This window comes from Triticum dicoccoides, chromosome 2B (assembly GCF_002162155.2).
Source record: "Triticum dicoccoides isolate Atlit2015 ecotype Zavitan chromosome 2B, WEW_v2.0, whole genome shotgun sequence".
Taxonomy (NCBI): domain Eukaryota; kingdom Viridiplantae; phylum Streptophyta; class Magnoliopsida; order Poales; family Poaceae; genus Triticum; species Triticum dicoccoides.
Genome location: NC_041383.1, coordinates 698677329 through 698685743, shown reverse-complemented (window position 1 = coordinate 698685743; position 8415 = coordinate 698677329). Strand labels below are relative to the sequence as shown.

Genomic DNA, 8415 nt, shown 5'->3' with positions numbered 1-8415 from the left:
TTCTTTCACCTATATAATCCCATATACCCTAAACACATCGATAATGAAGATAGATCGAGAGTTTCGCCTACGCAAGCCTATGTAGCCACCAAAAGTCAATCGGGACCCTATTCCGGCACCCTGCCGGAAGGGGGATCCCTCACCGGTGGCCATCTTCATCATCATCCCGACGATCTCCATGACGAGGAGGGAGTAGTTCACCCTCGGGGCTGAGGGTATGTACCAGTAGCCATGTGTTGGATCTCTCTTTCTCGTGTTCTCTCTCGTGTTCCCTCTATGGCACGATCTTGATGTATCGCGAGCTTTGCTATTATAGTTGGATCTTATGATGTTTCTCCCCCTCTACTCTCTTGTAATGGATTGAGTTTTCCCTTTGAAGTTATCTTATCGGATTGAGTCTTTAAGGATTTGAGAACACTTGATGTATGTCTTGCCGTTCTTATCTGTGGTGACAATGGGATATTCATGTGATCCACTTGATGTATGTTTTGGTGATCAACTTGCGGGTTCCGTGACCTTGGGAATCTATGCATAGGGGTTGGCACACATTTTCGTCTTGACTCTCCGGTAGAAACTTTGGGGCACTCTTTGAAGTACTTTGTGTTGGTTGAATAGATGAATCTGAGATTGTGTGATGCATATCATATAATCATGCCCACAGATACTTGAGGTGACAATGGAATATCTAGGCGACATTAGGGTTTTGGTTGATTTGTGTCTTAAGGTGTTATTATAGAATGAACTCTTGAATAGATTGATCCGAAAGAATAACTTTGAGGTGGTTTCGCACCCTACCATAATCTCTTCGTTTGTTCTCCGCTATTAGCGGCTTTGGAGTGACTATTTGTTGCATGTTGAGGGATAGTTATGTGATCCAGTTATGTTATTATTGTTGAGAGAACTTGCACTAGTGAAAGTATGAACCTTAGGCCTTGTTTCCTACCATTGCAATACAGTTTAGGCTCACTTTTATCATTAGTTACCTTGCTGTTTTTATAATTTCAGATTAAAAATACCTTTATCTACCATCCATATTGCACTTGTATCACCATCTCTTCGCCGAACTAGTGCACCTATACAATTTACCATTGTATTGGGTGTGTTGGGGACACAAGAGACTCTTTGTTATTTGGTTGCAGGGTTGTTTGAGAGAAACCATCTTCATCCTACGCCTCCCACGGATTGATAAACCTTAGGTCATCCACTTGAGGGAAATTTGCTACTGTCCTACAAACCTCTGCACTTCGAGGCCCAACAATGTCTACAAGAAGAAGGTTGTGTAGTAGACATCAAGCCCCATCTTGAAACACAACTTAAGCAAGGATACAACACTCACACCCTTTGCTAATACATCAGCAAGTTGGTCTCCAGTTTTAACAAAACCTACTTGAAGTACTCCCTCATCAAGTTTATCCTTAGTAAAATGTCTATCAATTTCGATATATTTTGTTCTGTCATGCTGAACTGGATTGTTGACAATGTTGATTGCGGCTTGATTATCACAATGGAGCCTGAGTGTTCCTCCTTTATACAACCGAAGTTTAGTTAATAATAATCGAAGCCATAACAACTCACATAGCCCTGAAGCCATGGATCGCAGCTCTGCTTCTGCCGTGGATCTGGCGACAACACTTTGCTTCTTACTCCTCCAACTGACTAAATTTCCTCCCAAGAAGATGCAATAACCTGAAGTGGATCTCCTGTCATCCAAGCACCCAGCCCAATCAGCGTCTGTGTATCCCTCAACTTCTAGATTCCCATGGTTGGAAAGGAGAATTCCTTTTCAGGGACAACCCTTGAGATACCGCAGAATTCTATTTATTGCATCTAGATGACCTAATCGAGGGTCATGCATATATCTAATCACCAGGCTTACGACATATGCAATGTCTGGTCTAGTATGGGATAGATAAATTAAACATCCCACAAGTCTCTGGTATCCCCCTTATCAACGGGTTCTCCTAAATTGGTTGTAATATGAAGGTTTGGCTCAATTGGTGTGGCAGCTGGTTTACTTTCAGCATCCTAGTTTCAGCGAGACAACCAAGCACATATTTACTTTGAGAGAGATAGATACATTGAGCTCCATAAGCTACTTCTATTCCCAGGAAGAAGTGGAGGAAGCCAAGGTCTTTGACTTCAAATGACTTCGCCAATATTTTCTTCAAGTTCTTTATCTCCACATCACCATTCCCTGTGATCAGAATGTCACCAACATATACGACAAATATGACCATTTTATTTTCGTGGTGCTTAAAGAAAAAGGTATGGTTAGCATTGCTTTGTCGAAAACCCAAAGTACAAATGTCCTTGCGAAATCTCCCAAACCAAGCCCTTGGTGACTGTTTAAGTCCATAAAGTTATTTCTTCAATCTACACACTTTGCGCATTGTCTCAGGCCCACTGAACCATGGTGGAATCTCCATATAAACTTCTTTCAAATCTCCATGAATAAATGCATTCTTCACATCTACTTGAAACAAGTTCCACTTGTTATTTGCTGCCAATGAGATTAAAGCCCTGATTGTGTTCATCTTTGCAACTAGGGCGAAGGTTTCATCATAATCCACTCCATATTCTGGCTATAACATTTTGCCACAAGTCTCGCCTTATATCTATCCACTTTCCCTTTGGGTGTATGTTTTATGATAAACACCCATTTGCAACCTACCACTTTCTTGTTACAAGGAAGTGGAGTAATTACCCATGTATTATTCTTGTCGAGAGAAGATATCTCCTGAAGCATTGTTTCCCTCCATTTTGGGTTTAATTTTGCCTCTTGCCAATCCCGTGGTATGGGTTCTACAGAATCCAGTGCTGCAATAAATGACATGTAAGAAGGACCAACAATGTCATAAGAGACATAGTTGGAGACATTATAAGGATCCAATTTAGAGGGCAATTTTCTGGCATTAGCTCGTGGTTGCTTTCTATAAGCTATTGGGACATCAAGGTCGTCATATTGAGAAGAGATGTTACCACTGTCCAAGGAAGGTGTAGTATCACTAGTTTGAACTTGAGTATTATCTTGTTGGTCAGCCTCCTCTTGCTCACCGTATTGCCCATAAGCCTCGGGCTCAGGTTCCAACACTTGGATCTGTTCCTCCTCAATACGATGTCTTCGTGTATACACCTGAATCTCCCTTTCCTCATTTGGTTTTGGCCACCAGTATGCTTCACTTAATGTATCATACTGTTGCTCAAGTCTTCGTTCTTGCTCTGCTCCCACTGGAATTACCCCAATTATCATCTTTCTCGATGATGCGTCACCTTCCTCTTCCTTATCCCCCTCGTCTCACAATCTGCATCTTAATTTTAGTTAGTAAACAAATTAGGGAAGACATCAGTTAAATCCGTCGGTTCATGATAGAATGGTTCATGCTCCCTAAATACCACATCCATACTCACAAACATTCTCCTTTCAGATGGACACCAACATTTTTATCCCTTCTGCCTACCAGAATACCCCATGAATACACACTTTAGCGCCTTTGGATCTAGCTTGCCAACAGATGGTCTATAATCCTCAGAAACAAACACACCCAAAGACCTTTGGTGGAAACACATATTTTGTTTCACCCGTTAGACACTCTAACAATGTTTTATAACCAAGTAACCTGGATGGCATTCTATTCATCAAGTAAGCAGTTGTCATTACAACTTCACCCCACAAAAAATTAGGAACATTCAAAGATATCATTATGCAACGAGTGATTTCCATAAGGTGTCTATTCTTCCTTTCTGCCAAACCATTCTGCTCCGAAGTACCTAGACAAGTTGTGTGATGAATAATCCCAAAACTAGATAAGTACTCATCAAATTCCTTGTTCACATACTCTGTGCCATTATCAGTGCGAAATGTTTTCACACATGCATTGTATTGTGTTCTGATCATATTATGAAAAGCAACAAAGCATTCAAACACATCGCTCTTGTTCTTCAACACATAAACCCAAGTTACTCTAGTACAACAGTCAATAAAGGTAACAAACGAGCGATATCCATTTAAAGACGAAACTAGAGTAGGACCCCACACATCAGAATGTATAACTTGAAGTGGCATGTCACGTCTATTATCAGATGATGTATAGGAGCTACATGTTTGTTTACCATATTGACAAGTATCACATACTAGACTTCCCTGGTTAACTTTACTATAAAGAGCAGGATAAAGCCTACCAGGGGTGACAAAAGACATATGTCCTAGCCTGCGGTGGTGAAGAAGGAATTTGTCAAGTGGTGAAAGAGACATAGCAGCTGCAACCACATCTGGCACATTATTATCTAGATAATACAGCCCATCACGCATGATCCCCGTCCCAAGTCTTCTTCTAGTCCCAAGTTACTGAAACAAGCACCATGATGGAAACAAGATAGCAACACAATTAAGTTCATTTGTGATGCAACTGATGGATAGCGGATTTATTGGGAATGAGGGAACATGCAAAACAGATGACCAAGACATATCAGTGCTACACATAATTATCCCTGATCTCATAATGGTTTGGGAGGAGCCATCAGCTAATTTAATGGGTTGCTTATTTAAATCAGGAGTATAGTTAATAAAATTTCTGTAGGAACCATCCATATGTCTAGATGCACCTGAATCTAATAACCATGGTGCATCAATGGACTTATCTATCACAGTGTGAGAGTTGTTACCACCAAAATTTGCTAAGGCCGCAGAGGTAGGCGCTTCAACAGTTGGCTTGTCACCTAGAGAAAGCCCCTTGAATTGAGACCACTTCTCCCAATCCTCAGCAGTCATCTCAACACTCATAGTTTGGGTGGTATTTTCAGTGATTACCGACGTGTTTGCTTTAGCAGCAGGGCGTGTACCTCGCCCACGATCGCCTCGTCCTTCAAGCCCACGGCCATGTCCTCTTCCATGCCAGTCCATCCCTCTTCCTCTGCCGCCTCCCATTAACCCAGGGCATGAAAACTTCAAATGTTCTGGCTGACCGCACTCGAAGCATTTCTTGTCAGCTGCATTTGATCCCGAATTTGATAATTTTCACCCTCTGCTGCATAGAGTGTTGATCGCCGCTGCATGATACCTTGCATCACTGACCCTGATGCCTCTAATTTCAACCTGGTTTCCTCACTAATGATAGCTGATATTGCTTGCTCCAGTGTAGGAAGCTTTCCGCTACCTTATAGTGCAGCCGTCCTGTTTTCATACTTAGAATGAAGTCCATTTAGGAAGTCCCTCACACGTCTCTTTTCTGTCCACTTGTTAAATTTCTCCATACACCTGCCACACTCCATATCAGTTGGATCAAAGTAATCAATCTCACTCCACAATCTCTTCAACTCAGACACATAATATACAACTGATTTGTCACCCTGACTCAACCCTTGCAGCTCCTTCTGAATTTTACAAGCTAGCATCTCATTACCAACTCCAGAATATGTACCTTTCAGTAGCCGACAAATTTTTGACGCCTCCTTAATCTTTTCCACCTGCTTAGCAATTTGAGGTGAGACTGAACTCAGCAGCCATGCATGCTCTCACCAATGCATTGGTCATCTTTCACTTCTGGCCTTCCTTGGAGTTCTTGTCAACTGGTTTTTCAATTACCCCCTGTATATAGCCCTTTAGGCTTCTTGAGACAAGAATTGTGTCTGCATGCTCTTCCCAACTTGCATAGGTTTCAGACCCATCTAACTTCATGAGTGTCATTTGCAATGGATGAACCTCCTCCTTGACCTCTGCTTATGGTTTTGAACTCCCTCCTTGCTTTCTCATAGCCTCGAACAACAATCTATATTTCTCATCCCTGGCTTGCAACACCGCTGCAAGCTCCCCTACTGTGACTCCTGATGGAGCGGCATCCTTGTCACCCATTGTTGCAAACCTGTCCTTGGTCTGCTGTTCTGACCTGGTCTTAAGCAGCCCAGAAATCCTCTTGCTTCAGGATCAAGCACACTTGTGACCTTTGGTGCTTCTTTCTTTGTTGCAACACAACAATAGCTCCTGCCTCCTCCTGGACACGAATCTTGCCCAGCAACACCACACAACCACCTCCAGGGAGCACTCTCCTACACCTCTACTTGGCGCCTCCAGCCTGCTTCCACACCTACAGTTCTGCTCGCCTCCAAATCAGTGGCTCTCCACCAACTGCTGCCCTAGCCGTACATAACCCGTGCGCTGGCTCTCTCTACCGGTGCTACCCTTGCCGAGGCTTCCAATTTCGAGCAGCCTGCACAAGGCTACAAGCAAGATCACCACTCCCATGTTGCACAACCACCAGCTTCAACTCCAACCCACTTCACCGGCTCACACCCTGGCCGTAGCTCCTTCTATTCGCTCCAGTCCACCACCAGAAGCACTCCTCTTCTCTCCTCGACCACAGCAAGGAGCGCCACCGTTTCCTTGACCGCTAGTGGCGGCTACAACACCTGCTTTGATACCATGTTGTTGGATTTGAAGATTTCTCTTCTCTAGCCAGGAAGATAAGGGGGAAGCTGGGGATTTCTGGAAGAACCTCCACACCCAGTTCATTCCTCTTTGTCCCAGTATATACAATTTACGTTTACATTTTAACCACTCTCACTTTCCTATATGCAACTAACTCCTCACAACAGATGCATATGAGATGGATTGAATGAACCTAATCACCTCCTCCTCATGGGTGGGCCGGAAAGCTTTGACGTGCTTGGCGTTCAGTAGCTCGAGGACGCAAATCTTGCCGAGTTGCCGCCAGTGGGCACCATACAGGGAGAACGTGATCCCCGTGCCATGCTCGTTCAACACCTTGGCCTTTGAGCTCAGTGGCCTTGTGCGGAATATGTGGTCGTGTGTCTTCATGATCGCCTTGGCAGCTTCAGCGCTGGAGGCGACGATCACTGGAACCTTACCGAGCTTGAGGAGCATAAGGGGCCCATGGCATCGAGAGAGGTCCCGTAAGGCACGGTGTGGGAGGGCTCCAAAAAGATGGTGGAGGTGGCCAATTACAGGAACCTTCCATGGGCCCGGAGGGATCCGTAGCCGGCGGTCGTCGGAGCAAAGGAAAGCTCTCAAGGAGCGAAGGATATACAGAAGTGGAAGAAGAGCTAGCAGATAGATGTACGCCTCCATGATTGGGCAGTACATATCAGTGTGGTGGATATGTGATCAATACTAGAATATGAGTGGGTTTCTGGATGAACTCAAGTAAACACAGTTTATATAGGCTACATTGTCACTTGTTCGTTTTATGTTCTAGCTGCAGGTTGCTTGTTCCTTGGTCGATGCCAGTACTTCTTTTATCCCACGCGTATTTTCAGGGCAAACAGAAAAATCAAAGTTAACTTATGTGATCTCGTACCGATTTGATGGATGCATGCGATCATGTGGTACATCTAATCATGCGATCATGGAGTAGTACTTATAGTGTGCTGCAGGAGCAGAATTAAATACGATGGCATAGTACTCCCTCTGATTGTGATTCTCGAGGATTGATCAGAATTTTTACGGGAGACATTGTTGCTTGTTTGTTTTATGTTCCAATGCAACCTGCTACTTTGTGTCCAAGGTATTTTTCGTCAAACCCATGTGTAAATGTAACCTTGACTTGCTGCTCACTTCGATCCACAAATAAGTGACATATGCACATTAACACAATGTGGAAATGTAACCTTAACCATTAGCTTCCTTGAATATATGTATAAAACTCAAGAAAGTGTTATATTCAAGAATATTTTTTGAGATAAATATATGCATATGATTTTAAGTTTCTAATACAACTATTTTTCAAAAAATGACACAATAATTTAAAGGGAAAAGCTTGAGTTCAATTGGCTGATCAACACACGAAATCAGCCTGGTGCGATGTTGTCAGATCAAATGTTGATCACACCATATGCGGCATGCCACGTGTTGGGTCCCACCTCTCTCTGGAAAGATCGTCATGGATCAACTCATCCTTGTCCACACGCCACAACTCTGCTTCCCATACCAACTCCTTGTGCCACACACACTCTCTCCACACATCTCCACTGCACCTCCTCGGCCTTGCTCAATCGCGCGCAGTCGCACAAGCTCCCAGTGGCGGCACCGCCTTTGATGCTTCCTAGGCTTGCTCCCCTGTGCACATCCACGCCGCTTGGCCCCGACCACAACATTGTCGGTGCTTTAAAGGTTGTCGATCTGATGTTGCAAGGGGGGCAACACAGAGTGAGACGGACGATGACAGTTGGGTGCGATGGAGCCCGATGTTGCATAGCTAGCTGTCGCCAATGCGTTGTTGCAAGCTGGCGGTCGGCACCGGTGCTTCAAGAACAACGCAGACCCTCAAACAAACCGGCTGTTTGAAGAAATGTTTCAAAGAGGCTTGGAGGAAGAGCGTCATCAGAAAGAGAGGATGGAGCGGAAGTAACGCGAGGAGGAGAGGGCACGCCAAGCGAAGCTTGCTCGTGAGGAGGAGAGGGCAA

The 8415-nt window shown here is 44.1% G+C and overlaps 1 pseudogene; it reads right to left on the bottom strand.

Annotated features, from left to right (window-relative positions):
• The window catches only part of LOC119361170, a 9046-nt pseudogene extending 1965 nt beyond the window's left edge, over positions 1–7081 (bottom strand).
• Positions 7082–8415: the final 1334 nt, after the last annotated feature.